The sequence below is a fragment of the Eulemur rufifrons genome, chromosome 12 (assembly GCF_041146395.1).
Source record: "Eulemur rufifrons isolate Redbay chromosome 12, OSU_ERuf_1, whole genome shotgun sequence".
In the NCBI taxonomy this organism is placed as follows: domain Eukaryota; kingdom Metazoa; phylum Chordata; class Mammalia; order Primates; family Lemuridae; genus Eulemur; species Eulemur rufifrons.
The window spans coordinates 26,506,970-26,513,089 of NC_090994.1; the positions used below are offsets into that span (position 1 = coordinate 26,506,970).

Below are 6,120 nucleotides of genomic sequence, written 5' to 3' on the forward strand. Positions count from 1 at the left end.
AGGATTAATTTCCAGGTTTTACTGTGTCTAAGTTCTCTCTCTGAGGCTTTAAGATGCCAGTGCCAACCACCAGATCTATTCCTCTGTGTTTATTGCTAAGACAAGTATCTAGTAAGTGTTAAAACAGCACAGTGTTCTCCAGTTCCCCTTTGTTCTTCCTATCACAGGTGGAAGGAAGGACTGGTTTGCGATATGTAGCGCCCCTTAGGGTGTCCTTGGGTGCCAGGGTTAGTCACCACTGACTGGTGCCCCTTACTCTCAGGGTTCTCAAGGGTGGTCAGACCAGATCCAAGGCTCTTGTCCTAATGACCAGAAGTTCTTGTGGCCAGAAGATCTTGTAGGATGTCTTGAAGTCGGCAGGATCATCCAAAACGTTATGTTCAGAACTTGGGAATAGGCAGACGGCCAAAGAGGACGCTATCTTCAAGGAACTCTGAAGCCCACAGGGCACCCACTTCAGCCTGGGTTTTTTTCCTTGGTCTGGGTGGGGAAGATCCACCCTCAGTGTGGGCAGGCACCATCCAATCTGCTGGGGGCCAGGAGAGAACAAAAACACAGAAAAGGTGACTATGTCAAGCTATCTGCTGGAGCTGGGACATACTCTTCTTCTGTCACTGGACATCAGAACTCCAGGCCCCCTGGCCTTTGGACTCCAGGACTTACACCAGAGGCCCCCAGGTTCTCAGACCTTTGGCCTTCAACTATGAATTCCACCATCAGCTTCCCTGTTTCTGGGGTCTTCGGACTTGGACTGACCCATGCTGCTGGCATCCCAGGGTCTCCAGCTTTTAGGTGGCCTATTGTGGGGCTTCACTCTGTCATGGCATGAGCCAATCCCCTACCGATTCCCCTCTCAGGTGTCTGTATCTGTCCTATTGGTTCTGCCTCTCTGGAGAACCCTGACTAATAAGAAGGGCAAACGGCTACATGTATAATATATAAATTATAGCCTTTGCTAGCCTGTGTTCACTGTGTTTAGCCTGGCAATTGTTACTAACTTAACCTTTTAAAATGAGTTCTTAGAAATCGAAGGAAGGAATAAAATTGTCAGCAGGCAATTCAAATTGTGCCAGATGTTAGAAATTTTTTATGCATAATTTTTTGAGGGTTAATTTTTACTTACTCTATTGCCAAAGTAGAGAGTTTAGGCCTTCAGCAGGTTACTCTAATTGGCTTTCCATAATGGCGTTTTTCAGGACTAGATTATTTAAGGACTAGTTGTTACAGAATTGTGTTAGAATTCACTCCATCACTACTGAGTAATATAGTTCAATTCTTAAGGTGAATATATTACACTGATCATAAAAAGGCATATACTGTGTATGCATGGCCCACATTAAATAATGGTATGCTTTTGTAAAGCTAAGTAATTGACTTTTTCTTCTAGATTATCATCTAAAATTTCTAGAGGGACAGAGTTCCCCCTAGAACTGTGGTTTGTATCAAGTTTATCTGGTTAAACACGAGAGATGGAACACACACATCTCTACTCCCTTCTGAAATCAAAATGGCAGTAAATAAATAAATAGGCATAAACTACAAGGACAAAAAACATCAGAAATAAACAGCAAAAAGGAAGCTCAACACAGGTTTGCAATTTGGAACGCAGACGGGGTAATGTGGCCAAGCAGAGAAGACTGGAACAGCTGCAGCAGAGCAGGCAACGAGTGGCGAGACCATCTGTGCCGCAGGACTCCGGAAAGGCTCTAAAACCAGAGACACTGAGTTCCTCGGCAGGTGGGAGTAAGGAATGCACCGAAAGCCACAAGAATTGGCTGAATGTCGCTGTGGGGACTAACAGCACCCTCCTTGTCAAAAGCTATGCTGGAAATTATGCCCTAGAAATTTTGAGGATTATTTCAGCCTAAAACTCCATGCTCACATTTTCAGCCAAGAATGAAGCAAAACAAAATTTTCAAATTTTTCAACTTGGAATAATTATAGATTCACAAGAAGTTGCAAAAAATAGTACAGAGAGGTCCCACCTACCCTCCATCTATCTGTCCCCAATGAAGACGTTTTTTGACAAGCACCATTGAGATGCTCTCTGACAAATAGCTAAGGCAGTAAACTAAGAAAGAGGAAGATGAGGGATCGAGGAAACAAGGACAGAGGCAGAGGTGATTCTCAGGGTGACGTTGACAGGAGACCACAACCTAGCAGGCCACCAATGCAGACTAGGGCTGGAGCGCTAGGAGGCTCCAACATGACTGTCTCTAAGAAGAAAACGGAAGGGGCAGATTGCCTGGTGTGTTTCATAGTAAGTATAGGATTTTTACAGCTATGTTGCAGAGGTAGGGGAAGAAGTAATATCAGGTAAAAGGAAATTATTAACTGCTCCCTCCAAAAATCCCAAAAAGTGAATCCCAGAAATGAAATATAGCTTTGTTACATTCTGTGGCTTAGCTAGGAGGGATATTAATATATTAAGTGTTTAATAAACACTTAATATTCATTTAACCAAAATTGTGATATATAATTGTGATGTAATTGCAAAAGTGGGTGAAAGAGAAGTGGGCAGGTTAGAGGAAATAAAAATGTAAAGAGGAATTAAGAATTATTTCACCCTGGTGTGATTCCGTCCTGCGCGGCTGTTCTTTGGAGCAGTAGTCGTGTATCTCCGTCCACCTTCTCTCCTACCTAAGTGCGTGCCACCACCCCATGGAAGATTCGATGGGCATGGACATGAGCCCCCTGAGGCCCCAGAACTATCTTTTCGGTTGTGAACTAAAGGCCAACAAAGATTATCACTTTAAGGTGGATAATGATGAAAATGAGCACCAGTTATCTTTAAGAACGGTCAGGTTAGGGGCTGGTGCAAAGGATGAATTGCACATTGTTGAAGCAGAGGCAATGAACGATGAAGGCAGTCCAATTAAAGTAACACTGGCAACTTTGAAAATGTCTGTACAGCCAACGGTTTCCCTTGGGGGCTTTGAAACAACACCACCAGTGGTCTTACGACTGAAGTGTGGTTCCGGGCCTGTGCATATCAGTGGGCAGCACTTAGTAGCTGTGGAAGAAGATGCAGAGTCAGAAGATGAAGAGGAGGAGGATGTGAAACTCTTAGGTATACCTGGAAAGCGATCTGCCCCTGCAGGTGGTAGCAAGGTGCCACAGAAAAAAGTAAAACTTGCTGCTGATGAAGATGATGATGATGATGAGTTTGATGATGAGGATACTGAAGAAAAAGCTCCAGTGAAGAAATCCGTACGAGATACTCCAGCCAAAAATGCACAGAAATCAAACCAGAATGGAAAAGACCATCAACACCAAGATCAAAGGGTCAAGAATCCTTCAAAAAGCAGGAAAAAACTCCTAAAACACCAAAAGGACCTAGTTCTGTAGAAGACATTAAGGCAAAAATGCAAGCAAGTATAGAAAAGGGTGGTTCTCTTCCCAAAGTGGAAGCGAAGTTCATCAATTACGTGAAGAATTGCTTTCGGATGACTGACCAGGAGGCTATTCAAGATCTCTGGCAGTGGAGGAAGTCTCTTTAAGAAAATAGTTTAAACAGTTTGTTAAAATTTTCCGTCTTATTTCATTTATGTAACAGTTGATATCTGGCTGTCCTTTTTATAATGCAGAGTGAGAACTTTCCCTACCGTGTTTGATAAATGTTGTCCAGGTTCCATTGCCAAGAATGTGTTGTCCAAAATGCCTGTTTAGTTTTTAAAGATGGAACTCCACCCTTTGCTTGGTTTTAAGTATGTATGGAATGTTATGATAGGACATAGTAGTAGCAGTGGTCAGACATGGAAATGGTGGGGAGACAAAAATATACATGTGAAATAAACCCAGTATTTAAAAAAAAAAAAAAAAAGAATTATTTTAGGGTAGAAAAATCAGCGGGTAATGTCAAAACCGAAAAACCAAGAAATCACAGCATAAGCATATTCCTTAGAAGAAACAGCTTAAAAATGTTGAGAATGATTCCCCGTGAGGAAGGGAACCCCAGAGTGAGAGTGAGAAGACTTGGAACAGGGACTGGTATTTTAGCCTGGGAATATTATTTCACTTTTAAAACCTCCCATGTATAACTTTTACATCTTTAAAAGTCAAAGAAAAAATAAAATATGCCAGGGGAATATTTAAGGGAATTCTGAGGGAGAAAACCCATGAAATCAAAGGAAGCTTGGATGGTGTCCTGCTTAAATCCAAGTTGCTTTGTAGTGGGAGAGATCCCTTCTTAACGTACCTTTTGTAGTCATCTCCTATTGCTGCTGTAATGTATTGCCACGAACTTGGTGGCTTAAAACAGTGCAAATGTATTATCCTAACAGTTCTAGAGGTCAGAAGTCCAAAATGGGTCCCCCTGGGCTGAAATCAAGGTGTTGGCAGGACTGCGTTCCTTCTGGAGGCTCCAGGGGGGGTGTTGCCTTGCCCCTCCCAGCTTCTAGAGGCTGCAGACGCCCTTGTCATGTGACTCCTTCCTCCATCTGCAAAACCTGCCATGTTGAGATGAGTCCTTGTGCTGCTGTCTCTGGTTCTTTTCCGCCTCTCTTTTACCCTTTTAAGGACTCTTGTCATTACGTTAGGTGCATCTGGATAAGCCAGGATAATCTCCCTATTTTAAAGTGGGGAAGTTAGAGGAAATAAAAAAGTATGGGGGAACTAAGAATTATTTTAGGGTAGAAAAATCAGTGGATAATGTCAAAACTGGAAAAACAAGAAATCAGCACGATAAGCATATTCCTTAGAAGAAGCAGCTTAAAAGTGTTGAGAATGATTCCCCGTGAGGAACGGAACCCTCCGGGTTCGACTGCAGTGATTAGCAGTCTTAGTTCCACCTTAATTCCCTTTTGCCAGCAACCTCGTGGATTCGCAGGGTCCCGGGATTAGGATGTGGACACGGTTAGGGGCCCAGTATTCCGCCTTCCACACCTGGTTAATTTAGGTATTCCTGTATTAGTCAGGCAAACTGATTTGGTTCTGAAGAATAGTTAAAACCCTCAGTATTCTACATCCCTCTCCAGCTAGTGCTTTGTATCTTTCCTTCTCAACTATACTTTTTGAAGGGATTGTATGTATTGGCCATCTACATTTTTTAAAAAACAGCTTTACTGAGATATAACTCACATCATACAATTTACCCATTTAAAACGTACACTTTAATGGTTTCTATTATAGTCACATGTATGTGCAACCATCACCACAGTGAATTTTAGAACATTTTTGTCATCTCAAAAAGAAACCCCATTTCCCTTAGCTATTACCCTCACCCTGCCATCCCACGCCCCCAGCCCTAGGCAGACACTAACCTACTTTCTCTCTCCATTGATTTCCCTATCCTGGACTTTCATATGAATGGAAGAATATATTACGTGGACTTTTGTGACTGGCTTCTTTTATTTAGCATAATGTTTTGAAGGTTTATCCAAAATTGTAGCATGTGTCAGCACTTCATTCGTTTTTATGGCTGAATAATATTCTATTGCATGGATATACCACATTTTGTTTATCCATTTATTTACTGATGAACACTTGGGTTGTTTCCACTTTGGGTTATTGTGAATAATGTTGCTATAGGCATTTGTGTACACGTTTTTGTGTTTTCATTTCTCTTGGTATATACTTAGAAGTGCTGAGCCGTATGGTAACTCTGCTGACCATCTGAGGAATGGACAAACTTTTCGAAAGTAGCTACACCACTGTACATTCCCATCAGCAGTATACGAGGGTTGTAATTTCCCTACATTATGACTTTTTGATTATAGTCATCCCAGTGGGTGTGAAGTGGTATCTCATTGCGGTTTTCTTTTTTGAAGGGGAGTGTGTTTTAGTTTTACATAACTTTGGTTGGGGCTTCTGATACTTGCAATTTGAATGTTCTTAACTGTTAAAATTAGTCTCAGATCCTCCATTTCTTATATGCAAAATAGGAATGACAATAGCTTTCTTTCAGGGTATACTCATTTTTATTGTGGTAAAATGTACATACCACAAAATTTACCATTTTGGCCATTTTTACACTACAGTTCAGTGGCATTAAGTACATTCACAGTGTGCAACCATCACCACCTTCCATCTCCAGAACTTTTTTATCTTCTTCAACTTAAACTCTGGCCCCATTAAACGCTAACTCCCCTTTCATCTGCCCCAACTCCCTAGCGCCTGGCA

The 6,120-nt window shown here is 41.8% G+C and overlaps 1 pseudogene; it reads left to right on the forward strand.

Moving 5' to 3' along the window:
- Nucleotides 1-2,584: 2,584 nt before the first annotated feature.
- On the forward strand, nt 2,585-3,800 carry LOC138393823 (nucleophosmin pseudogene; annotated as a pseudogene).
- The last annotated feature ends 2,320 nt before the right edge of the window (nt 3,801-6,120 follow it).